The sequence below is a fragment of the Rhinoderma darwinii genome, chromosome 6, assembly GCF_050947455.1.
Source record: "Rhinoderma darwinii isolate aRhiDar2 chromosome 6, aRhiDar2.hap1, whole genome shotgun sequence".
NCBI classification, from domain to species: Eukaryota; Metazoa; Chordata; class Amphibia; order Anura; family Rhinodermatidae; genus Rhinoderma; species Rhinoderma darwinii.
In genome coordinates, this window is record NC_134692.1 from 101,340,409 (window position 1) to 101,368,205 (window position 27,797).

A 27,797-nucleotide genomic window follows, 5' to 3' on the forward strand; every position below is an offset into this window, starting at 1 on the left:
TGTCAATTCATGGGCCTGTCACCCTCCCAAGCCATGCAGGCGGACCTGCAGGATCTGCAAGCATGACAGGATCAACTCCTTGTGGCAGTAGATTCCATGGCACCGCAGCTAAGGGCGCTAGCTACTTCCCTCTCCGCTCCTATGCAAGCTCCTCCGATCGACCCTCCTGCTACTCCTCCTGGCAGCTCCAGTTTGGATCCTCAGTTCTCGCTGCCATTGCCACCTCGGTTCCATGGAGACGCAAGTACGTGCAGGGGGTTTCTGAACCAATGCCATATCCACTTCACTCTGCACGCCCAAGCATTTCCTTCGGACGGAGCCAGGATCGCCTTCATTATTTCCTTACTTGCCGGCAAGGCCCTGGCGTGGGCGAATCCAATCTGGGAACGACAGAGACCCGAGACTTCCAGGGGTTTGTGCGGTTATTCTGTACCGTATTCAAGGAGCCTGGACGAGTCTCGTCGGCAGCCACTGCTATCTTTAACCTTCGACAGGAGGACACCTCCGTGGGCGAATACACCATCCAGTTCCGGACCACGGCAGGAGAACTGTCCTGGAACAATGAGGCCTTGGTAGCATCATTCTGGCATGGTCTATCGCCCGCGATGAAGGACGAACTTGCTGCTCGAGATTTACTGTACCAGCTGCCTTGGACGACCTGATTCTACTTGCTACTCAAGTGGACATAAGGCTCAGAGAGAGATCTCAACAGATTTGACAGGCGAGACGGCACCCTAGACTGGCGCCCAACTTCCAGAAACCCCTCCTGCCTTCTTCTACTGCTCCACCCGAGGTTCCGATGCAGGTGGATCGGCTTAAACTGTCCGTTCAAGAGAAACAACATGGGCGCATCTCTGGACTATGTTTATATTGTGGCCTCGCTGGCCATGTCATGCGTCTGTGCCCCCAGAAGCCAAAAAAACCCAACACCTAGGATTGGTTGGAGAGACCACCCTGAGCGAAACTGCATTTAATAAAGAACTCTCCTCCAAACTGTTCATTCCTGTGACCATCGTCGCTGGTAAGAGGCCCCATCCAGTCTCTGCCTACCTGGACTCGGTAGATGGACTGCCTTTGCCTGACCCAGTTTTGTTTGTGACCAAGCCGTTAGACTCCAAGTGGGAGTTCTTCACTCTGAACTCATCTCCCTGTTTGTCCTGCCCAAGGCCGTCAACCCCGTGCTGCTGGGTTTGCCTTGGCTCCGTCTACATGCCCCAGTCCTGGATTCGAACTCTGGAGAGGTTCTCAAAATGGGGTCACAAGTGTCTCGACCGCTGTCTGGTGCATGTCCATCCGCCTCAGTCTCCTCCGCATCAGTCACTGGCAGGGTTGCCTCCTTGTTACTCTCTCTTCTCAGATGTCATCAACAAGAAGGAAGCAGAGACATTGCCACCATATTGAGCGTAAGATTTCCCTATCTACTTGGTTCCTCATTCGTCCCCTCCTCGCGGTAGAGTATACCCTCTCTCTTGCCTGAGACCCAGTCTATGTCAGCCTACATTAAGGAGAATCTGGAGAGGGGCTTCATACGTAAATCCTCATCCCCGGCCGGAGCCGGGTTTTTCTTTGTCAAGAAGAAAGATGGATCCCTCCGACCCTGCATTGACTACCGAGGCCTCAACCAGATCACGGTGAAGAACAGGTACCCATTGCCTTTGATTTCCGAACGGTTTGATTACATACGGGGGGCAATTTTTTTTTCTAAGCTAGACCTGCGGGGGGTTTACAATCTAATCCGAATTAGTCAGGGTGAGGAATGGAAAACTGCCTTTAATACACGTGATGGATACTACGAATATCTGATCATGCCCTTCGGTCTGTGTAACGCCCCCGCGGTGTTTCAAGAATTTGTCAATGACATTTTTCGTGATCTCCTCTGTGTTGTGGTGTATCTCGATGACATTTAGATTTTTTCCCCCAGATCGTGTAACTCATCAGAGTAATGTCCGCCAGGTGTTGCTTCGATCAAGGGAGAATCATCTTTATGTCAAGCTGGAGAAGTGCGTGTTTGAAAAGAAGTCTCTACCCTTCCTGGGTTATATCATCTCCGATTAGGGTCTCAAAATGGACCCTGAGAAGGAAGAGGCTGTCCTGGAATGGCCGCGCCCCCAAGACTTAAGGACCATACAACGCTTACTGGGATTCGCCAACTACTACCGGCTGTTCATTCCCAACTTCTCTTCATTAACAGCTCCCATCTCCACCCTCACTAAAAAGGGCATGAATGCCAAGGTGTGGACTCCAGAAGCAGAAGTCACATTTAAAACCTTAAAAAAGGCCTTCACGTCAGCCTCTATTCTTCATCACCCTGATGTATCCCTACAGTTTTCATTAGAGGTGACGCTTCCTCTGTTGGTGCCGGTCCACTTTTGTTCCAGAGGGGTTCGAAAGGCAAGACTGTGGTATGTGGCTTCTATTCTAAGTGGTTTTCTCCCGCAGAGCGCAACTACTCGATTGGGGATCGGGAGTTACTGGCCATCATGCTGGCCCTGTAGGAGTGGAGAAACCTACTGGAAGGCGCAGCTCATCCTATCCTGGTCTTCACGGACCACAAGAACCTGACCTATCTACAGACGGCTCAACGGCTGAATCCTCGTCAAGCCAGGTGGTTGTTGTTCTTTGCTCGGTTCCGGTTCGAAATGCACTACCGACCTGCTGACAAGAATGTCAACGCCGATGCCAGTTAGAGAGATTCCTCTGGGTAGGACTTTTGTACGTCTGGCAGACAGAGGAAGAATCCTTCGCTGCGGTCACAGTTCCAAGCTGGCAGGTCATGCGGGCGCCCATAAGACCTGAGACCTAATTGCCTGTTAGTTCCGGTGGCCCACGCTGCCCAAAGACATCATGGACTTTATCTCCTCCTGTACGGTGTGCACAGCAAACAAAGTTGCCCACTCCAGATCAGCTGGTCTGCTCCAACCACTGCCTGTGCCCGATACCCCCTGGCAGCATGTTGCTATGGACTTTGTCACAGATCTGCCTCTCTCTGTGGGATGCAGTGTGATCTGGGTGGTGGTGGATTGATTTTCTAAAATGGCTCATTTTGTTCCCCTGACTGCCTTGCCTTCTGCTGCTCGACTGGCCGACTTCTTCGTTCAACAAATCTTCTGTCTGCACGGCTTGCCTCTGCATATTGTCTCGGATTGAGGGGTCCAGTTCAGCTCGAAGTTCTGGAGATCAGCCTGCGGCCTCCTCGGTGTAAAGTTGGACTTCTCCTCGGCTTATGCTCAGTCCAATGGACAAGTCGAAAGGGTTAACCAGATTATGGAGAACTATCTGCAGCACTTTGTCTCCAGACGACTTGATGACTGGGTGCAGCTGCTCCCGTTGGCTGAGTTCTCCTATAATAACCATACTAGTGTGTCCACCACCTCCAGTCCATTCTTCATCGTCTACGGCCAACATCCTCGAATACCTCTGCCTGTCTCTACTATGTCCCAGGTGCCTGCAGCTGACTCTACCTTCAGGAACTTTCTGAAGATATGGCAACAGTCACGATCTTCTATTCTGCTGGCGGTTTACCGCATGAAGAGAAAGGCAGACACTAGAAGACGAGAACCTCCCCAGTTTCTTCCAGGTACGAAGGTCTGGCTCTCTTCCAGGAATATCCAGCTGAGGGTGCCGTCTTGCAGGTTTGCTCCCAGGTTCCTCGGACCCTTCGAGATTCTGCTACAAATCAATCCTGAATCTTACAAGCTTCAGCTGCCTCCTACCCTTAAGATCCCTAACTCCTTCCATGTCTCCTTGCTGAAGCCCGTGGTCCTGAACCGCTACTCCAGGACTCTTAGTTCCGCAGTGGCTCCTGGCGGTTCGTCAGGGACTTTCGAAGTGAGGGAGATCCTGGCCACTAAAAAAGTGGGAGGAAGGACATTTTAATTGGTGGATTGGAGGGGATTTGGTCCTGAAAAGAGGCCTTGGGAGCTGGAGGAGAACATCGATGCCCCTCTGGCCCCAAGTAGATGGGGCGTAAGAGGGGGGATACTGTAACGTCTAAGGCCGAGGGCCGTCATTCAGACTTACCCTCTGACGGCCCCGACCATGGACGTCTGTGTTCTCGGCGGCATCTCCCTCAAGGGAGACGCCGGCACTCACTTCCGGGTCCTTGGACTGTTTCCCGCAGGGCGCTCGCGCCCGGCCTTAAAGGGCCAGTACACGTCCAGTTGTCATTAATCAGTAATAAGCCCAGAATGCTGCTGGACTATTAAAAGGGCACTGCCCACTTGATCCTTGCCTGAGCGTTGTTGTATACCTAAAATTTGTTTTGCAAATGGTCTCCCAGTGTTTTCCAGTTCCCAGTGTTACCCGTTCCTGCTGCCTGTACCCTGTATCCTGTGCTACCGTGCCTTTGTGCCATCTACAGTGAAAGTCAAGTCATGTCTTCTGCTGCATCTACTTTGCAATTTACAGTGAAAGTCAAGTCGTGTCTTCTGCTGCATCAAGTGTGCCATCTACAGTGAAAGTCAAGTTGTGTCAGCGCTACTGTCTACATTGGCTCAGGTACCCGTTCTGGACTATAGACATTGTTTTGTACCTAGTTGGCCAGCTGCTATTTTTACCACGTTAGGAACAATTTCAGCTTTATGCTAATTAGATTCTTAATGCCCAAGTGGGCATGTTTTTACTTTAGACCAAGTGGGTGTTGTACAGAGGAGTGTTTGACACTGACCAATCAGGGTCATACACTTCTCTCCATTCATTTACTCAGCGCATAGTGACACTGCGTTATTCACTACGTGCTGTCTTATACTGACATATTAACGTTACTGAAGTGTTTAGACAGTGAGTAGACATTCCTTCCAGACAGGACGGGATGTCTATTCACAATCCCTGCACTTCGTTAACGTTTCTGTGGTACTTACAGCAGAGCAAGCGTAATCTCGCGAGATCACGCTGTAAATGACAGGTTACAGCGAGATTACGCTTTGCTCTGTTGTAAATACCACAGAAACGTTAACGAAGTGCAGGGATTGTGAATAGACATCCCGTCCTGTCTGGAAGGAATGTCTACTCACTGTCTAAACACTTCAGTAACGTTAATGTGTCAGTATAAGACAGCAAATAGTGAACAACGCAGTGTCACTATGCACTGACTAAATGAATGGGGAGAAGTGCATGATGCTGATTGGTCAGCGTCATACACTCCTATGTACAACGCCCACTTGGTTATAAGTAAAAACACGCCTACTTGGGCATTAAGAAGCTAATTAGCATAAAGCTAAAATCGCTCCTATGTGGTAAAAATAGATCGTTTTTTAAAATATAAAACACTGTTGTCACCTACATTATAGCGCCCATCTCCTTATGTAGGAGATAGGGCACTTATAATGTGGTGACAGAGTCTCTTTAATGTGCGATTGGCATCGGTGCACTCGGTATGGGAAGCTATGAAAGCCTATTTGAGAGGTGTGGTGATCAAAGCCATTATAATCACTAAATCTACATTAAAGGCCCTAGATACCACTTTACATGCAGACATGGCGGCTGCGGAAAAAGCCTTTATCACTAGTCCGGCACAGGGTACTAGTGACCGTGTGAAACAAACAATCTAGCCTGAAGATTTATCTTTTGGAGGTGGCGGATAGACAGAGACAGTTTGCAAAGCATAGGTTTTTCGCAGAGGGGGAGAAGGTTGGTCATGTTATCTGCGATCTCGAGGGTGAAGCAGGGATCCTCACATATTAGTGCTCTTAGAACCTTTACAGATCAACTGGTTTCTGATACAGAGTGCTGCGTATACTGAAGTCCTTCTGTGCTTCCCTGTACTACTCCAAGGTGAACCCTACCACTGAGGACATAATGGGTTTCTTGGATGATGCCCATTTGCCTAAACTAACTGAGGAATCTAGGGCTATACTGGATGCCCCTCTCGGCTTGGAGGAGTTACAGGAAGCTGTGAGTTCTATGGCTAATGAGAAGGCCCTGGGAGTTGATGGCTTGCCGACGGAGGTTTATAAACAGTATGGGGAAGTGCTGCTTCCTATGCTTTTAGAGGTCTTTCGGGAATCTGTTACATTGGGGACCTTGCCGGCATCCATGCAAGAAGCCGCTATTGTAGTTTTACCCAAAGACGGCAAAGATGCTCAGCTCCCTGAAACGTATCGCCCTATTTCCCTACTATCTTCAGATGTGAAAATCCTTGCGAAAGCTCTCGCTTATAGGTTGAACAAAGTGGATGCATCTATAATACATCCTGACCAGGCGGGTTTTATGCCCGAGAGGCGACATCCATAAATATTCTACGCCTGTTTCTTAGCTTACAAATCCCACCGGATAATAATGGACACAAGGCCATCCTTTCACTTGAAGCTGCCAAGGCGTTTAACAGCGTAGACTGGCGATATCTTTGGCATGCACTTGATAGTGTGAGGAGTGGGCCATCTGTTCTCATATAATGGGTTATAGTCTTATATTCCAGTCCCAAAGCAAGGATTAATGAAAATGGTGGTTTATCGAAGGGATCTAAAAAGTGAGACTTTGTTAGTTTCTGTTGAGGGTGGGGGATTTTCTGGTACTTGTTCTAGGTTTCCGACATTAGATCTTATTCACAAAACATGGGGGAAAGTTAAGCAACTGAGAGGGATAACTGGATATACAGAATATACGCCCCTATGGGGGAATAGACTTCTTTCCGAGTTTGTTACATTAGACAGCTCAGAATATTGGAAAGCTGTGGGGCTTACTAGAATTTCCCAACTTGTCTGATTTTAAAGACTTGCACATCCCACATAGCGGGCTCTACCGGCATTTACAAGTAAGACATGCGTACCAAGCGCAAATTCTGCAGTCAATTGTAACTATACAACAAAACACCATCAAGCTCTCTGTCCTTGTGAACACACTAGGGGGATCTCATGGATATATCAGCTTCTATTGACTAAAAATCTGTATAGATATCCTCTAGTAGCCATGCATAAAAGGGGGAGAGACATACCGGATATTTATGAGGATCAATGGTTCAGCATTTTAGAGGCTGTTCCAGCTGTGTCATTGAGTGAGAGCAGCAGGCTCTCCCAGTTATATATACTGCATCGCGTGTATAAGACACATGTAGTGTTACACAGTATTGGTGTGCGGACCTCCACTTTCCTTTAATTCCTGTGAAACGCCTAAAGGGTTAAGAAACAAATGCTGTTTTGAATACTTTGAGGAGTGCAGTTTTTAAAATGGGGTTATTTATAGGGTTTAGGGGTCCCCGTTCTGGAGATAGGTGCGGGTCCAAGAGGTGGGACCCGCATCTATCTGACATTCATGACATATCCTGTGGATGTGTAATAAATGTCTCTCGTGGGAAAACCCCTTTAACCCCTTTAGGACACAGCCTGTTTTGGCCTTGTGGACACAGATGATTTTTGCAAATCTGACATGTGTCACTTTATGATGTAATAACTTTGGAATGCTTTTGCCTATCCAAGCGATTCTGAGATTGTTTTCTCGTGACATATTTATGTTAGTGACAAAATTTGGTCGATAAATTCAAAATATTTATTTGTGGAAAATCTTCAAATTTTAGCAAAAATGTGCAAAAATTTGCATTTTTCTAAATTTAAATGTATTTGCTTGTAAAACAGACAGTAATACCACACACAATGTTACTAGTTAACATCCCAATATGTCTACTTTATGTTTGCATCATTTTTTTTCACGTCCTTTTATTTTTCTATGACGTTACAAGACTTAGAACTTTAGCAGCAATTTCTCATATTTTCAAGAAAATGTTAATAGGCCATTTTTTCAGGGACCAGTTCAGTTCTGAAGTGGCTTTGAGTGCCTTCTATATTAAAAAGTTCCCATAAATCACCCCATTTTGAAAACTGCACCCCTCAAGGTATTCAAAATCACATTCAGAAAGTATTTTAACCCTTTAGGCATTTCACAGGAATTAAGGCAAAGTAGAGGTGAAATTTACAAATTTAATTTTTTTTGCCTAAATTCATTTGTAATAAAAAAAAACAGGTTTTACCAGAGAAACGCAAGTCAATATTTATTGCCCAGATTCTGCAGATTTTAGAAATTTCCCACAGGTGGCCCTAGTGTCCTTCTGTGCTTCCCTGTACTACTCCAAGGTGAACCCTACCACTGAGGACATAATGGGTTTCTTGGATGATGCCCATTTGCCTAAACTAACTGAGGAATCTAGGGCTATACTGGATGCCCCTCTCGGCTTGGAGGAGTTACAGGAAGCTGTGAGTTCTATGGCTAATGAGAAGGCCCTGGGAGTTGATGGCTTGCCGACGGAGGTTTATAAACAGTATGGGGAAGTGCTGCTTCCTATGCTTTTAGAGGTCTTTCGGGAATCTGTTACATTGGGGACCTTGCCGGCATCCATGCAAGAAGCCGCTATTGTAGTTTTACCCAAAGACGGCAAAGATGCTCAGCTCCCTGAAACGTATCGCCCTATTTCCCTACTATCTTCAGATGTGAAAATCCTTGCGAAAGCTCTCGCTTATAGGTTGAACAAAGTGGATGCATCTATAATACATCCTGACCAGGCGGGTTTTATGCCCGAGAGGCGACATCCATAAATATTCTACGCCTGTTTCTTAGCTTACAAATCCCACCGGATAATAATGGACACAAGGCCATCCTTTCACTTGAAGCTGCCAAGGCGTTTAACAGCGTAGACTGGCGATATCTTTGGCATGCACTTGATAGTGTGAGGAGTGGGCCATCTGTTCATATAATGGGTTATAGTCTTATATTCCAGTCCCAAAGCAAGGATTAATGAAAATGGTGGTTTATCGAAGGGATCTAAAAAGTGAGACTTTGTTAGTTTCTGTTGAGGGTGGGGGATTTTCTGGTACTCGTTCTAGGTTTCCGACATTAGATCTTATTCACAAAACATGGGGGAAAGTTAAGCAACTGAGAGGGATAACTGGATATACAGAATATACGCCCCTATGGGGGAATAGACTTCTTTCCGAGTTTGTTACATTAGACAGCTCAGAATATTGGAAAGCTGTGGGGCTTACTAGAATTTCCCAACTTGTCTGATTTTAAAGACTTGCACATCCCACATAGCGGGTTCTACCGGCATTTACAAGTAAGACATGCGTACCAAGCGCAAATTCTGCAGTCAATTGTAACTATACAACAAAACACCATCAAGCTCTCTGTCCTTGTGAACACACTAGGGGGATCTCATGGATATATCAGCTTCTATTGACTAAAAATCTGTATAGATATCCTCTAGTAGCCATGCATAAAAGGGGGAGAGACATACCGGATATTTATGAGGATGAATGGTTCAGCATTTTAGAGGCTGTTCCAGCTGTGTCATTGAGTGAGAGCAGCAGGCTCTCCCAGTTATATATACTGCATCGCGTGTATAAGACACATGTAGTGTTACACAGTATTGGTGTGCGGACCTCCACTTTCCTTTAATTCCTGTGAAACGCCTAAAGGGTTAAGAAACAAATGCTGTTTTGAATACTTTGAGGAGTGCAGTTTTTAAAATGGGGTTATTTATAGGGTTTAGGGGTCCCCGTTCTGGAGATAGGTGCGGGTCCAAGAGGTGGGACCCGCATCTATCTGACATTCATGACATATCCTGTGGATGTGTAATAAATGTCTCTCGTGGGAAAACCCCTTTAACCCCTTTAGGACACAGCCTGTTTTGGCCTTGTGGACACAGATGATTTTTGCAAATCTGACATGTGTCACTTTATGATGTAATAACTTCGGAATGCTTTTGCCTATCCAAGCGATTCTGAGATTGTTTTCTCGTGACATATTTATGTTAGTGACAAAATTTGGTCGATAAATTCAAAATATTTATTTGTGGAAAATCTTCAAATTTTAGCAAAAATGTGCAAAAATTTGCATTTTTCTAAATTTAAATGTATTTGCTTGTAAAACAGACAGTAATACCACACACAATGTTACTAGTTAACATCCCAATATGTCTACTTTATGTTTGCATCATTTTTTTTCACGTCCTTTTATTTTTCTAGGACGTTACAAGACTTAGAACTTTAGCAGCAATTTCTCATATTTTCAAGAAAATGTTAATAGGCCATTTTTTCAGGGACCAGTTCAGTTCTGAAGTGGCTTTGAGTGCCTTCTATATTAAAAAGTTCCCATAAATCACCCCATTTTGAAAACTGCACCCCTCAAGGTATTCAAAATCACATTCAGAAAGTATTTTAACCCTTTAGGCATTTCACAGGAATTAAGGCAAAGTAGAGGTGAAATTTACAAATTTAATTTTTTTTGCCTAAATTCATTTGTAATAAAAAAAAACAGGTTTTACCAAAGAAACGCAACTCAATATTTATTGCCCAGATTCTGCAGATTTTAGAAATTTCCCACAGGTGGCCCTAGTGTCCTTCTGTGCTTCCCTGTACTACTCCAAGGTGAACCCTACCACTGAGGACATAATGGGTTTCTTGGATGATGCCCATTTGCCTAAACTAACTGAGGAATCTAGGGCTATACTGGATGCCCCTCTCGGCTTGGAGGAGTTACAGGAAGCTGTGAGTTCTATGGCTAATGAGAAGGCCCTGGGAGTTGATGGCTTGCCGACGGAGGTTTATAAACAGTATGGGGAAGTGCTGCTTCCTATGCTTTTAGAGGTCTTTCGGGAATCTGTTACATTGGGGACCTTGCCGGCATCCATGCAAGAAGCCGCTATTGTAGTTTTACCCAAAGACGGCAAAGATGCTCAGCTCCCTGAAACGTATCGCCCTATTTCCCTACTATCTTCAGATGTGAAAATCCTTGCGAAAGCTCTCGCTTATAGGTTGAACAAAGTGGATGCATCTATAATACATCCTGACCAGGCGGGTTTTATGCCCGAGAGGCGACATCCATAAATATGCTACGCCTGTTTCTTAGCTTACAAATCCCACCGGATAATAATGGACACAAGGCCATCCTTTCACTTGAAGCTGCCAAGGCGTTTAACAGCGTAGACTGGCGATATCTTTGGCATGCACTTGATAGTGTGAGGAGTATGCCATCTATTCATATAATGGGTTCTAGTCTTATATTCCAGTCCCAAAGCAAGGATTAATGAAAATGGTGGTTTATCGAAGGGATCTAAAAAGTGAGACTTTGTTAGTTTCTGTTGAGGGTGGGGGATTTTCTGGTACTCGTTCTAGGTTTCCGACATTAGATCTTATTCACAAAACATGGGGGAAAGTTAAGCAACTGAGAGGGATAACTGGATATACAGAATATACGCCCCTATGGGGGAATAGACTTCTTTCCGAGTTTGTTACATTAGACAGCTCAGAATATTGGAAAGCTGTGGGGCTTACTAGAATTTCCCAACTTGTCTGATTTTAAAGACTTGCACATCCCACATAGCGGGTTCTACCGGCATTTACAAGTAAGACATGCGTACCAAGCGCAAATTCTGCAGTCAATTGTAACTATACAACAAAACACCATCAAGCTCTCTGTCCTTGTGAACACACTAGGGGGATCTCATGGATATATCAGCTTCTATTGACTAAAAATCTGTATAGATATCCTCTAGTAGCCATGCATAAAAGGGGGAGAGACATACCGGATATTTATGAGGATCAATGGTTCAGCATTTTAGAGGCTGTTCCAGCTGTGTCATTGAGTGAGAGCAGCAGGCTCTCCCAGTTATATATACTGCATCGCGTGTATAAGACACATGTAGGGTTACACAGTATTGGTGTGCGGACCTCCACTTTCCTTTAATTCCTGTGAAACGCCTAAAGGGTTAAGAAACAAATGCTGTTTTGAATACTTTGAGGAGTGCAGTTTTTAAAATGGGGTTATTTATAGGGTTTAGGGGTCCCCGTTCTGGAGATAGGTGCGGGTCCAAGAGGTGGGACCCGCATCTATCTGACATTCATGACATATCCTGTGGATGTGTAATAAATGTCTCTCGTGGGAAAACCCCTTTAACCCCTTTAGGACACAGCCTGTTTTGGCCTTGTGGACACAGATGATTTTTGCAAATCTGACATGTGTCACTTTATGATGTAATAACTTCGGAATGCTTTTGCCTATCCAAGCGATTCTGAGATTGTTTTCTCGTGACATATTTATGTTAGTGACAAAATTTGGTCGATAAATTCAAAATATTTATTTGTGGAAAATCTTCAAATTTTAGCAAAAATGTGCAAAAATTAGCATTTTTCTAAATTTAAATGTATTTGCTTGTAAAACAGACAGTAATACCACACACAATGTTACTAGTTAACATCCCAATATGTCTACTTTATGTTTGCATCATTTTTTTTCACGTCCTTTTATTTTTCTAGGACGTTACAAGACTTAGAACTTTAGCAGCAATTTCTCATATTTTCAAGAAAATGTTAATAGGCCATTTTTTCAGGGACCAGTTCAGTTCTGAAGTGGCTTTGAGTGCCTTCTATATTAAAAAGTTCCCATAAATCACCCCATTTTGAAAACTGCACCCCTCAAGGTATTCAAAATCACATTCAGAAAGTATTTTAACCCTTTAGGCATTTCACAGGAATTAAGGCAAAGTAGAGGTGAAATTTACAAATTTAATTTTTTTTGCCTAAATTCATTTGTAATAAAAAAAAACAGGTTTTACCAAAGAAACGCAACTCAATATTTATTGCCCAGATTCTGCAGATTTTAGAAATTTCCCACAGGTGGCCCTAGTGTCCTTCTGTGCTTCCCTGTACTACTCCAAGGTGAACCCTACCACTGAGGACATAATGGGTTTCTTGGATGATGCCCATTTGCCTAAACTAACTGAGGAATCTAGGGCTATACTGGATGCCCCTCTCGGCTTGGAGGAGTTACAGGAAGCTGTGAGTTCTATGGCTAATGAGAAGGCCCTGGGAGTTGATGGCTTGCCGACGGAGGTTTATAAACAGTATGGGGAAGTGCTGCTTCCTATGCTTTTAGAGGTCTTTCGGGAATCTGTTACATTGGGGACCTTGCCGGCATCCATGCAAGAAGCCGCTATTGTAGTTTTACCCAAAGACGGCAAAGATGCTCAGCTCCCTGAAACGTATCGCCCTATTTCCCTACTATCTTCAGATGTGAAAATCCTTGCGAAAGCTCTCGCTTATAGGTTGAACAAAGTGGATGCATCTATAATACATCCTGACCAGGCGGGTTTTATGCCCGAGAGGCGACATCCATAAATATGCTACGCCTGTTTCTTAGCTTACAAATCCCACCGGATAATAATGGACACAAGGCCATCCTTTCACTTGAAGCTGCCAAGGCGTTTAACAGCGTAGACTGGCGATATCTTTGGCATGCACTTGATAGTGTGAGGAGTGGGCCATCTATTCATATAATGGGTTCTAGTCTTATATTCCAGTCCCAAAGCAAGGATTAATGAAAATGGTGGTTTATCGAAGGGATCTAAAAAGTGAGACTTTGTTAGTTTCTGTTGAGGGTGGGGGATTTTCTGGTACTCGTTCTAGGTTTCCGACATTAGATCTTATTCACAAAACATGGGGGAAAGTTAAGCAACTGAGAGGGATAACTGGATATACAGAATATACGCCCCTATGGGGGAATAGACTTCTTTCCGAGTTTGTTACATTAGACAGCTCAGAATATTGGAAAGCTGTGGGGCTTACTAGAATTTCCCAACTTGTCTGATTTTAAAGACTTGCACATCCCACATAGCGGGTTCTACCGGCATTTACAAGTAAGACATGCGTACCAAGCGCAAATTCTGCAGTCAATTGTAACTATACAACAAAACACCATCAAGCTCTCTGTCCTTGTGAACACACTAGGGGGATCTCATGGATATATCAGCTTCTATTGACTAAAAATCTGTATAGATATCCTCTAGTAGCCATGCATAAAAGGGGGAGAGACATACCGGATATTTATGAGGATCAATGGTTCAGCATTTTAGAGGCTGTTCCAGCTGTGTCATTGAGTGAGAGCAGCAGGCTCTCCCAGTTATATATACTGCATCGCGTGTATAAGACACATGTAGGGTTACACAGTATTGGTGTGCGGACCTCCACTTTCCTTTAATTCCTGTGAAACGCCTAAAGGGTTAAGAAACAAATGCTGTTTTGAATACTTTGAGGAGTGCAGTTTTTAAAATGGGGTTATTTATAGGGTTTAGGGGTCCCCGTTCTGGAGATAGGTGCGGGTCCAAGAGGTGGGACCCGCATCTATCTGACATTCATGACATATCCTGTGGATGTGTAATAAATGTCTCTCGTGGGAAAACCCCTTTAACCCCTTTAGGACACAGCCTGTTTTGGCCTTGTGGACACAGATGATTTTTGCAAATCTGACATGTGTCACTTTATGATGTAATAACTTCGGAATGCTTTTGCCTATCCAAGCGATTCTGAGATTGTTTTCTCGTGACATATTTATGTTAGTGACAAAATTTGGTCGATAAATTCAAAATATTTATTTGTGGAAAATCTTCAAATTTTAGCAAAAATGTGCAAAAATTAGCATTTTTCTAAATTTAAATGTATTTGCTTGTAAAACAGACAGTAATACCACACACAATGTTACTAGTTAACATCCCAATATGTCTACTTTATGTTTGCATCATTTTTTTTCACGTCCTTTTATTTTTCTAGGACGTTACAAGACTTAGAACTTTAGCAGCAATTTCTCATATTTTCAAGAAAATGTTAATAGGCCATTTTTTCAGGGACCAGTTCAGTTCTGAAGTGGCTTTGAGTGCCTTCTATATTAAAAAGTTCCCATAAATCACCCCATTTTGAAAACTGCACCCCTCAAGGTATTCAAAATCACATTCAGAAAGTATTTTAACCCTTTAGGCATTTCACAGGAATTAAGGCAAAGTAGAGGTGAAATTTACAAATTTAATTTTTTTTGCCTAAATTCATTTGTAATAAAAAAAAACAGGTTTTACCAAAGAAACGCAACTCAATATTTATTGCCCAGATTCTGCAGATTTTAGAAATTTCCCACAGGTGGCCCTAGTGTCCTTCTGTGCTTCCCTGTACTACTCCAAGGTGAACCCTACCACTGAGGACATAATGGGTTTCTTGGATGATGCCCATTTGCCTAAACTAACTGAGGAATCTAGGGCTATACTGGATGCCCCTCTCGGCTTGGAGGAGTTACAGGAAGCTGTGAGTTCTATGGCTAATGAGAAGGCCCTGGGAGTTGATGGCTTGCCGACGGAGGTTTATAAACAGTATGGGGAAGTGCTGCTTCCTATGCTTTTAGAGGTCTTTCGGGAATCTGTTACATTGGGGACCTTGCCGGCATCCATGCAAGAAGCCGCTATTGTAGTTTTACCCAAAGACGGCAAAGATGCTCAGCTCCCTGAAACGTATCGCCCTATTTCCCTACTATCTTCAGATGTGAAAATCCTTGCGAAAGCTCTCGCTTATAGGTTGAACAAAGTGGATGCATCTATAATACATCCTGACCAGGCGGGTTTTATGCCCGAGAGGCGACATCCATAAATATGCTACGCCTGTTTCTTAGCTTACAAATCCCACCGGATAATAATGGACACAAGGCCATCCTTTCACTTGAAGCTGCCAAGGCGTTTAACAGCGTAGACTGGCGATATCTTTGGCATGCACTTGATAGTGTGAGGAGTGGGCCATCTATTCATATAATGGGTTCTAGTCTTATATTCCAGTCCCAAAGCAAGGATTAATGAAAATGGTGGTTTATCGAAGGGATCTAAAAAGTGAGACTTTGTTAGTTTCTGTTGAGGGTGGGGGATTTTCTGGTACTCGTTCTAGGTTTCCGACATTAGATCTTATTCACAAAACATGGGGGAAAGTTAAGCAACTGAGAGGGATAACTGGATATACAGAATATACGCCCCTATGGGGGAATAGACTTCTTTCCGAGTTTGTTACATTAGACAGCTCAGAATATTGGAAAGCTGTGGGGCTTACTAGAATTTCCCAACTTGTCTGATTTTAAAGACTTGCACATCCCACATAGCGGGTTCTACCGGCATTTACAAGTAAGACATGCGTACCAAGCGCAAATTCTGCAGTCAATTGTAACTATACAACAAAACACCATCAAGCTCTCTGTCCTTGTGAACACACTAGGGGGATCTCATGGATATATCAGCTTCTATTGACTAAAAATCTGTATAGATATCCTCTAGTAGCCATGCATAAAAGGGGGAGAGACATACCGGATATTTATGAGGATCAATGGTTCAGCATTTTAGAGGCTGTTCCAGCTGTGTCATTGAGTGAGAGCAGCAGGCTCTCCCAGTTATATATACTGCATCGCGTGTATAAGACACATGTAGGGTTACACAGTATTGGTGTGCGGACCTCCACTTTCCTTTAATTCCTGTGAAACGCCTAAAGGGTTAAGAAACAAATGCTGTTTTGAATACTTTGAGGAGTGCAGTTTTTAAAATGGGGTTATTTATAGGGTTTAGGGGTCCCCGTTCTGGAGATAGGTGCGGGTCCAAGAGGTGGGACCCGCATCTATCTGACATTCATGACATATCCTGTGGATGTGTAATAAATGTCTCTCGTGGGAAAACCCCTTTAACCCCTTTAGGACACAGCCTGTTTTGGCCTTGTGGACACAGATGATTTTTGCAAATCTGACATGTGTCACTTTATGATGTAATAACTTCGGAATGCTTTTGCCTATCCAAGCGATTCTGAGATTGTTTTCTCGTGACATATTTATGTTAGTGACAAAATTTGGTCGATAAATTCAAAATATTTATTTGTGGAAAATCTTCAAATTTTAGCAAAAATGTGCAAAAATTAGCATTTTTCTAAATTTAAATGTATTTGCTTGTAAAACAGACAGTAATACCACACACAATGTTACTAGTTAACATCCCAATATGTCTACTTTATGTTTGCATCATTTTTTTTCACGTCCTTTTATTTTTCTAGGACGTTACAAGACTTAGAACTTTAGCAGCAATTTCTCATATTTTCAAGAAAATGTTAATAGGCCATTTTTTCAGGGACCAGTTCAGTTCTGAAGTGGCTTTGAGTGCCTTCTATATTAAAAAGTTCCCATAAATCACCCCATTTTGAAAACTGCACCCCTCAAGGTATTCAAAATCACATTCAGAAAGTATTTTAACCCTGTAGGCATTTCACAGGAATTAAGGCAAAGTAGAGGTGAAATTTACAAATTTAATTTTTTTTGCCTAAATTCATTTGTAATAAAAAAAAACAGGTTTTACCAGAGAAACGCAACTCAATATTTATTGCCCAGATTCTGCAGATTTTAGAAATTTCCCACAGGTGGCCCTAGTGTCCTTCTGTGCTTCCCTGTACTACTCCAAGGTGAACCCTACCACTGAGGACATAATGGGTTTCTTGGATGATGCCCATTTGCCTAAACTAACTGAGGAATCTAGGGCTATACTGGATGCCCCTCTCGGCTTGGAGGAGTTACAGGAAGCTGTGAGTTCTATGGCTAATGAGAAGGCCCTGGGAGTTGATGGCTTGCCGACGGAGGTTTATAAACAGTATGGGGAAGTGCTGCTTCCTATGCTTTTAGAGGTCTTTCGGGAATCTGTTACATTGGGGACCTTGCCGGCATCCATGCAAGAAGCCGCTATTGTAGTTTTACCCAAAGACGGCAAAGATGCTCAGCTCCCTGAAACGTATCGCCCTATTTCCCTACTATCTTCAGATGTGAAAATCCTTGCGAAAGCTCTCGCTTATAGGTTGAACAAAGTGGATGCATCTATAATACATCCTGACCAGGCGGGTTTTATGCCCGAGAGGCGACATCCATAAATATTCTACGCCTGTTTCTTAGCTTACAAATCCCACCGGATAATAATGGACACAAGGCCATCCTTTCACTTGAAGCTGCCAAGGCGTTTAACAGCGTAGACTGGCGATATCTTTGGCATGCACTTGATAGTGTGAGGAGTGGGCCATCTGTTCATATAATGGGTTATAGTCTTATATTCCAGTCCCAAAGCAAGGATTAATGAAAATGGTGGTTTATCGAAGGGATCTAAAAAGTGAGACTTTGTTAGTTTCTGTTGAGGGTGGGGGATTTTCTGGTACTCGTTCTAGGTTTCCGACATTAGATCTTATTCACAAAACATGGGGGAAAGTTAAGCAACTGAGAGGGATAACTGGATATACAGAATATACGCCCCTATGGGGGAATAGACTTCTTTCCGAGTTTGTTACATTAGACAGCTCAGAATATTGGAAAGCTGTGGGGCTTACTAGAATTTCCCAACTTGTCTGATTTTAAAGACTTGCACATCCCACATAGCGGGTTCTACCGGCATTTACAAGTAAGACATGCGTACCAAGCGCAAATTCTGCAGTCAATTGTAACTATACAACAAAACACCATCAAGCTCTCTGTCCTTGTGAACACACTAGGGGGATCTCATGGATATATCAGCTTCTATTGACTAAAAATCTGTATAGATATCCTCTAGTAGCCATGCATAAAAGGGGGAGAGACATACCGGATATTTATGAGGATCAATGGTTCAGCATTTTAGAGGCTGTTCCAGCTGTGTCATTGAGTGAGAGCAGCAGGCTCTCCCAGTTATATATACTGCATCGCGTGTATAAGACACATGTAGTGTTACACAGTATTGGTGTGCGGACCTCCACTTTCCTTTAATTCCTGTGAAACGCCTAAAGGGTTAAGAAACAAATGCTGTTTTGAATACTTTGAGGAGTGCAGTTTTTAAAATGGGGTTATTTATAGGGTTTAGGGGTCCCCGTTCTGGAGATAGGTGCGGGTCCAAGAGGTGGGACCCGCATCTATCTGACATTCATGACATATCCTGTGGATGTGTAATAAATGTCTCTCGTGGGAAAACCCCTTTAACCCCTTTAGGACACAGCCTGTTTTGGCCTTGTGGACACAGATGATTTTTGCAAATCTGACATGTGTCACTTTATGATGTAATAACTTCGGAATGCTTTTGCCTATCCAAGCGATTCTGAGATTGTTTTCTCGTGACATATTTATGTTAGTGACAAAATTTGGTCGATAAATTCAAAATATTTATTTGTGGAAAATCTTCAAATTTTAGCAAAAATGTGCAAAAATTTGCATTTTTCTAAATTTAAATGTATTTGCTTGTAAAACAGACAGTAATACCACACACAATGTTACTAGTTAACATCCCAATATGTCTACTTTATGTTTGCATCATTTTTTTTCACGTCCTTTTATTTTTCTAGGACGTTACAAGACTTAGAACTTTAGCAGCAATTTCTCATATTTTCAAGAAAATGTTAATAGGCCATTTTTTCAGGGACCAGTTCAGTTCTGAAGTGGCTTTGAGTGCCTTCTATATTAAAAAGTTCCCATAAATCACCCCATTTTGAAAACTGCACCCCTCAAGGTATTCAAAATCACATTCAGAAAGTATTTTAACCCTTTAGGCATTTCACAGGAATTAAGGCAAAGTAGAGGTGAAATTTACAAATTTAATTTTTTTTGCCTAAATTCATTTGTAATAAAAAAAAACAGGTTTTACCAAAGAAACGCAACTCAATATTTATTGCCCAGATTCTGCAGATTTTAGAAATTTCCCACAGGTGGCCCTAGTGTCCTTCTGTGCTTCCCTGTACTACTCCAAGGTGAACCCTACCACTGAGGACATAATGGGTTTCTTGGATGATGCCCATTTGCCTAAACTAACTGAGGAATCTAGGGCTATACTGGATGCCCCTCTCGGCTTGGAGGAGTTACAGGAAGCTGTGAGTTCTATGGCTAATGAGAAGGCCCTGGGAGTTGATGGCTTGCCGACGGAGGTTTATAAACAGTATGGGGAAGTGCTGCTTCCTATGCTTTTAGAGGTCTTTCGGGAATCTGTTACATTGGGGACCTTGCCGGCATCCATGCAAGAAGCCGCTATTGTAGTTTTACCCAAAGACGGCAAAGATGCTCAGCTCCCTGAAACGTATCGCCCTATTTCCCTACTATCTTCAGATGTGAAAATCCTTGCGAAAGCTCTCGCTTATAGGTTGAACAAAGTGGATGCATCTATAATACATCCTGACCAGGCGGGTTTTATGCCCGAGAGGCGACATCCATAAATATGCTACGCCTGTTTCTTAGCTTACAAATCCCACCGGATAATAATGGACACAAGGCCATCCTTTCACTTGAAGCTGCCAAGGCGTTTAACAGCGTAGACTGGCGATATCTTTGGCATGCACTTGATAGTGTGAGGAGTGGGCCATCTGTTCATATAATGGGTTATAGTCTTATATTCCAGTCCCAAAGCAAGGATTAATGAAAATGGTGGTTTATCGAAGGGATCTAAAAAGTGAGACTTTGTTAGTTTCTGTTGAGGGTGGGGGATTTTCTGGTACTCGTTCTAGGTTTCCGACATTAGATCTTATTCACAAAACATGGGGGAAAGTTAAGCAACTGAGAGGGATAACTGGATATACAGAATATACGCCCCTATGGGGGAATAGACTTCTTTCCGAGTTTGTTACATTAGACAGCTCAGAATATTGGAAAGCTGTGGGGCTTACTAGAATTTCCCAACTTGTCTGATTTTAAAGACTTGCACATCCCACATAGCGGGTTCTACCGGCATTTACAAGTAAGACATGCGTACCAAGCGCAAATTCTGCAGTCAATTGTAACTATACAACAAAACACCATCAAGCTCTCTGTCCTTGTGAACACACTAGGGGGATCTCATGGATATATCAGCTTCTATTGACTAAAAATCTGTATAGATATCCTCTAGTAGCCATGCATAAAAGGGGGAGAGACATACCGGATATTTATGAGGATCAATGGTTCAGCATTTTAGAGGCTGTTCCAGCTGTGTCATTGAGTGAGAGCAGCAGGCTCTCCCAGTTATATATACTGCATCGCGTGTATAAGACACATGTAGGGTTACACAGTATTGGTGTGCGGACCTCCACTTTCCTTTAATTCCTGTGAAACGCCTAAAGGGTTAAGAAACAAATGCTGTTTTGAATACTTTGAGGAGTGCAGTTTTTAAAATGGGGTTATTTATAGGGTTTAGGGGTCCCCGTTCTGGAGATAGGTGCGGGTCCAAGAGGTGGGACCCGCATCTATCTGACATTCATGACATATCCTGTGGATGTGTAATAAATGTCTCTCGTGGGAAAACCCCTTTAACCCCTTTAGGACACAGCCTGTTTTGGCCTTGTGGACACAGATGATTTTTGCAAATCTGACATGTGTCACTTTATGATGTAATAACTTCGGAATGCTTTTGCCTATCCAAGCGATTCTGAGATTGTTTTCTCGTGACATATTTATGTTAGTGACAAAATTTGGTCGATAAATTCAAAATATTTATTTGTGGAAAATCTTCAAATTTTAGCAAAAATGTGCAAAAATTAGCATTTTTCTAAATTTAAATGTATTTGCTTGTAAAACAGACAGTAATACCACACACAATGTTACTAGTTAACATCCCAATATGTCTACTTTATGTTTGCATCATTTTTTTTCACGTCCTTTTATTTTTCTAGGACGTTACAAGACTTAGAACTTTAGCAGCAATTTCTCATATTTTCAAGAAAATGTTAATAGGCCATTTTTTCAGGGACCAGTTCAGTTCTGAAGTGGCTTTGAGTGCCTTCTATATTAAAAAGTTCCCATAAATCACCCCATTTTGAAAACTGCACCCCTCAAGGTATTCAAAATCACATTCAGAAAGTATTTTAACCCTTTAGGCATTTCACAGGAATTAAGGCAAAGTAGAGGTGAAATTTACAAATTTAATTTTTTTTGCCTAAATTCATTTGTAATAAAAAAAAACAGGTTTTACCAAAGAAACGCAACTCAATATTTATTGCCCAGATTCTGCAGATTTTAGAAATTTCCCACAGGTGGCCCTAGTGTCCTTCTGTGCTTCCCTGTACTACTCCAAGGTGAACCCTACCACTGAGGACATAATGGGTTTCTTGGATGATGCCCATTTGCCTAAACTAACTGAGGAATCTAGGGCTATACTGGATGCCCCTCTCGGCTTGGAGGAGTTACAGGAAGCTGTGAGTTCTATGGCTAATGAGAAGGCCCTGGGAGTTGATGGCTTGCCGACGGAGGTTTATAAACAGTATGGGGAAGTGCTGCTTCCTATGCTTTTAGAGGTCTTTCGGGAATCTGTTACATTGGGGACCTTGCCGGCATCCATGCAAGAAGCCGCTATTGTAGTTTTACCCAAAGACGGCAAAGATGCTCAGCTCCCTGAAACGTATCGCCCTATTTCCCTACTATCTTCAGATGTGAAAATCCTTGCGAAAGCTCTCGCTTATAGGTTGAACAAAGTGGATGCATCTATAATACATCCTGACCAGGCGGGTTTTATGCCCGAGAGGCGACATCCATAAATATGCTACGCCTGTTTCTTAGCTTACAAATCCCACCGGATAATAATGGACACAAGGCCATCCTTTCACTTGAAGCTGCCAAGGCGTTTAACAGCGTAGACTGGCGATATCTTTGGCATGCACTTGATAGTGTGAGGAGTGGGCCATCTATTCATATAATGGGTTCTAGTCTTATATTCCAGTCCCAAAGCAAGGATTAATGAAAATGGTGGTTTATCGAAGGGATCTAAAAAGTGAGACTTTGTTAGTTTCTGTTGAGGGTGGGGGATTTTCTGGTACTCGTTCTAGGTTTCCGACATTAGATCTTATTCACAAAACATGGGGGAAAGTTAAGCAACTGAGAGGGATAACTGGATATACAGAATATACGCCCCTATGGGGGAATAGACTTCTTTCCGAGTTTGTTACATTAGACAGCTCAGAATATTGGAAAGCTGTGGGGCTTACTAGAATTTCCCAACTTGTCTGATTTTAAAGACTTGCACATCCCACATAGCGGGTTCTACCGGCATTTACAAGTAAGACATGCGTACCAAGCGCAAATTCTGCAGTCAATTGTAACTATACAACAAAACACCATCAAGCTCTCTGTCCTTGTGAACACACTAGGGGGATCTCATGGATATATCAGCTTCTATTGACTAAAAATCTGTATAGATATCCTCTAGTAGCCATGCATAAAAGGGGAGAGACATACCGGATATTTATGAGGATCAATGGTTCAGCATTTTAGAGGCTGTTCCAGCTGTGTCATTGAGTGAGAGCAGCAGGCTCTCCCAGTTATATATACTGCATCGCGTGTATAAGACACATGTAGGGTTACACAGTATTGGTGTGCGGACCTCCACTTTCCTTTAATTCCTGTGAAACGCCTAAAGGGTTAAGAAACAAATGCTGTTTTGAATACTTTGAGGAGTGCAGTTTTTAAAATGGGGTTATTTATAGGGTTTAGGGGTCCCCGTTCTGGAGATAGGTGCGGGTCCAAGAGGTGGGACCCGCATCTATCTGACATTCATGACATATCCTGTGGATGTGTAATAAATGTCTCTCGTGGGAAAACCCCTTTAACCCCTTTAGGACACAGCCTGTTTTGGCCTTGTGGACACAGATGATTTTTGCAAATCTGACATGTGTCACTTTATGATGTAATAACTTCGGAATGCTTTTGCCTATCCAAGCGATTCTGAGATTGTTTTCTCGTGACATATTTATGTTAGTGACAAAATTTGGTCGATAAATTCAAAATATTTATTTGTGGAAAATCTTCAAATTTTAGCAAAAATGTGCAAAAATTAGCATTTTTCTAAATTTAAATGTATTTGCTTGTAAAACAGACAGTAATACCACACACAATGTTACTAGTTAACATCCCAATATGTCTACTTTATGTTTGCATCATTTTTTTTCACGTCCTTTTATTTTTCTAGGACGTTACAAGACTTAGAACTTTAGCAGCAATTTCTCATATTTTCAAGAAAATGTTAATAGGCCATTTTTTCAGGGACCAGTTCAGTTCTGAAGTGGCTTTGAGTGCCTTCTATATTAAAAAGTTCCCATAAATCACCCCATTTTGAAAACTGCACCCCTCAAGGTATTCAAAATCACATTCAGAAAGTATTTTAACCCTTTAGGCATTTCACAGGAATTAAGGCAAAGTAGAGGTGAAATTTACAAATTTAATTTTTTTTGCCTAAATTCATTTGTAATAAAAAAAAACAGGTTTTACCAAAGAAACGCAACTCAATATTTATTGCCCAGATTCTGCAGATTTTAGAAATTTCCCACAGGTGGCCCTAGTGTCCTTCTGTGCTTCCCTGTACTACTCCAAGGTGAACCCTACCACTGAGGACATAATGGGTTTCTTGGATGATGCCCATTTGCCTAAACTAACTGAGGAATCTAGGGCTATACTGGATGCCCCTCTCGGCTTGGAGGAGTTACAGGAAGCTGTGAGTTCTATGGCTAATGAGAAGGCCCTGGGAGTTGATGGCTTGCCGACGGAGGTTTATAAACAGTATGGGGAAGTGCTGCTTCCTATGCTTTTAGAGGTCTTTCGGGAATCTGTTACATTGGGGACCTTGCCGGCATCCATGCAAGAAGCCGCTATTGTAGTTTTACCCAAAGACGGCAAAGATGCTCAGCTCCCTGAAACGTATCGCCCTATTTCCCTACTATCTTCAGATGTGAAAATCCTTGCGAAAGCTCTCGCTTATAGGTTGAACAAAGTGGATGCATCTATAATACATCCTGACCAGGCGGGTTTTATGCCCGAGAGGCGACATCCATAAATATGCTACGCCTGTTTCTTAGCTTACAAATCCCACCGGATAATAATGGACACAAGGCCATCCTTTCACTTGAAGCTGCCAAGGCGTTTAACAGCGTAGACTGGCGATATCTTTGGCATGCACTTGATAGTGTGAGGAGTGGGCCATCTATTCATATAATGGGTTCTAGTCTTATATTCCAGTCCCAAAGCAAGGATTAATGAAAATGGTGGTTTATCGAAGGGATCTAAAAAGTGAGACTTTGTTAGTTTCTGTTGAGGGTGGGGGATTTTCTGGTACTCGTTCTAGGTTTCCGACATTAGATCTTATTCACAAAACATGGGGGAAAGTTAAGCAACTGAGAGGGATAACTGGATATACAGAATATACGCCCCTATGGGGGAATAGACTTCTTTCCGAGTTTGTTACATTAGACAGCTCAGAATATTGGAAAGCTGTGGGGCTTACTAGAATTTCCCAACTTGTCTGATTTTAAAGACTTGCACATCCCACATAGCGGGTTCTACCGGCATTTACAAGTAAGACATGCATACCAAGCGCAAATTCTGCAGTCAATTGTAACTATACAACAAAACACCATCAAGCTCTCTGTCCTTGTGAACACACTAGGGGGATCTCATGGATATATCAGCTTCTATTGACTAAAAATCTGTATAGATATCCTCTAGTAGCCATGCATAAAAGGGGAGAGACATACCGGATATTTATGAGGATCAATGGTTCAGCATTTTAGAGGCTGTTCCAGCTGTGTCATTGAGTGAGAGCAGCAGGCTCTCCCAGTTATATATACTGCATCGCGTGTATAAGACACATGTAGGGTTACACAGTATTGGTGTGCGGACCTCCACTTTCCTTTAATTCCTGTGAAACGCCTAAAGGGTTAAGAAACAAATGCTGTTTTGAATACTTTGAGGAGTGCAGTTTTTAAAATGGGGTTATTTATAGGGTTTAGGGGTCCCCGTTCTGGAGATAGGTGCGGGTCCAAGAGGTGGGACCCGCATCTATCTGACATTCATGACATATCCTGTGGATGTGTAATAAATGTCTCTCGTGGGAAAACCCCTTTAACCCCTTTAGGACACAGCCTGTTTTGGCCTTGTGGACACAGATGATTTTTGCAAATCTGACATGTGTCACTTTATGATGTAATAACTTCGGAATGCTTTTGCCTATCCAAGCGATTCTGAGATTGTTTTCTCGTGACATATTTATGTTAGTGACAAAATTTGGTCGATAAATTCAAAATATTTATTTGTGGAAAATCTTCAAATTTTAGCAAAAATGTGCAAAAATTTGCATTTTTCTAAATTTAAATGTATTTGCTTGTAAAACAGACAGTAATACCACACACAATGTTACTAGTTAACATCCCAATATGTCTACTTTATGTTTGCATCATTTTTTTTCACGTCCTTTTATTTTTCTAGGACGTTACAAGACTTAGAACTTTAGCAGCAATTTCTCATATTTTCAAGAAAATGTTAATAGGCCATTTTTTCAGGGACCAGTTCAGTTCTGAAGTGGCTTTGAGTGCCTTCTATATTAAAAAGTTCCCATAAATCACCCCATTTTGAAAACTGCACCCCTCAAGGTATTCAAAATCACATTCAGAAAGTATTTTAACCCTGTAGGCATTTCACAGGAATTAAGGCAAAGTAGAGGTGAAATTTACAAATTTAATTTTTTTTGCCTAAATTCATTTGTAATAAAAAAAAACAGGTTTTACCAGAGAAACGCAACTCAATATTTATTGCCCAGATTCTGCAGATTTTAGAAATTTCCCACAGGTGGCCCTAGTGTCCTTCTGTGCTTCCCTGTACTACTCCAAGGTGAACCCTACCACTGAGGACATAATGGGTTTCTTGGATGATGCCCATTTGCCTAAACTAACTGAGGAATCTAGGGCTATACTGGATGCCCCTCTCGGCTTGGAGGAGTTACAGGAAGCTGTGAGTTCTATGGCTAATGAGAAGGCCCTGGGAGTTGATGGCTTGCCGACGGAGGTTTATAAACAGTATGGGGAAGTGCTGCTTCCTATGCTTTTAGAGGTCTTTCGGGAATCTGTTACATTGGGGACCTTGCCGGCATCCATGCAAGAAGCCGCTATTGTAGTTTTACCCAAAGACGGCAAAGATGCTCAGCTCCCTGAAACGTATCGCCCTATTTCCCTACTATCTTCAGATGTGAAAATCCTTGCGAAAGCTCTCGCTTATAGGTTGAACAAAGTGGATGCATCTATAATACATCCTGACCAGGCGGGTTTTATGCCCGAGAGGCGACATCCATAAATATTCTACGCCTGTTTCTTAGCTTACAAATCCCACCGGATAATAATGGACACAAGGCCATCCTTTCACTTGAAGCTGCCAAGGCGTTTAACAGCGTAGACTGGCGATATCTTTGGCATGCACTTGATAGTGTGAGGAGTGGGCCATCTGTTCATATAATGGGTTATAGTCTTATATTCCAGTCCCAAAGCAAGGATTAATGAAAATGGTGGTTTATCGAAGGGATCTAAAAAGTGAGACTTTGTTAGTTTCTGTTGAGGGTGGGGGATTTTCTGGTACTCGTTCTAGGTTTCCGACATTAGATCTTATTCACAAAACATGGGGGAAAGTTAAGCAACTGAGAGGGATAACTGGATATACAGAATATACGCCCCTATGGGGGAATAGACTTCTTTCCGAGTTTGTTACATTAGACAGCTCAGAATATTGGAAAGCTGTGGGGCTTACTAGAATTTCCCAACTTGTCTGATTTTAAAGACTTGCACATCCCACATAGCGGGTTCTACCGGCATTTACAAGTAAGACATGCGTACCAAGCGCAAATTCTGCAGTCAATTGTAACTATACAACAAAACACCATCAAGCTCTCTGTCCTTGTGAACACACTAGGGGGATCTCATGGATATATCAGCTTCTATTGACTAAAAATCTGTATAGATATCCTCTAGTAGCCATGCATAAAAGGGGGAGAGACATACCGGATATTTATGAGGATGAATGGTTCAGCATTTTAGATGCTGTTCCAGCTGTGTCATTGAGTGAGAGCAGCAGGCTCTCCCAGTTATATATACTGCATCGCGTGTATAAGACACATGTAGTGTTACACAGTATTGGTGTGCGGACCTCCACTTTCCTTTAATTCCTGTGAAACGCCTAAAGGGTTAAGAAACAAATGCTGTTTTGAATACTTTGAGGAGTGCAGTTTTTAAAATGGGGTTATTTATAGGGTTTAGGGGTCCCCGTTC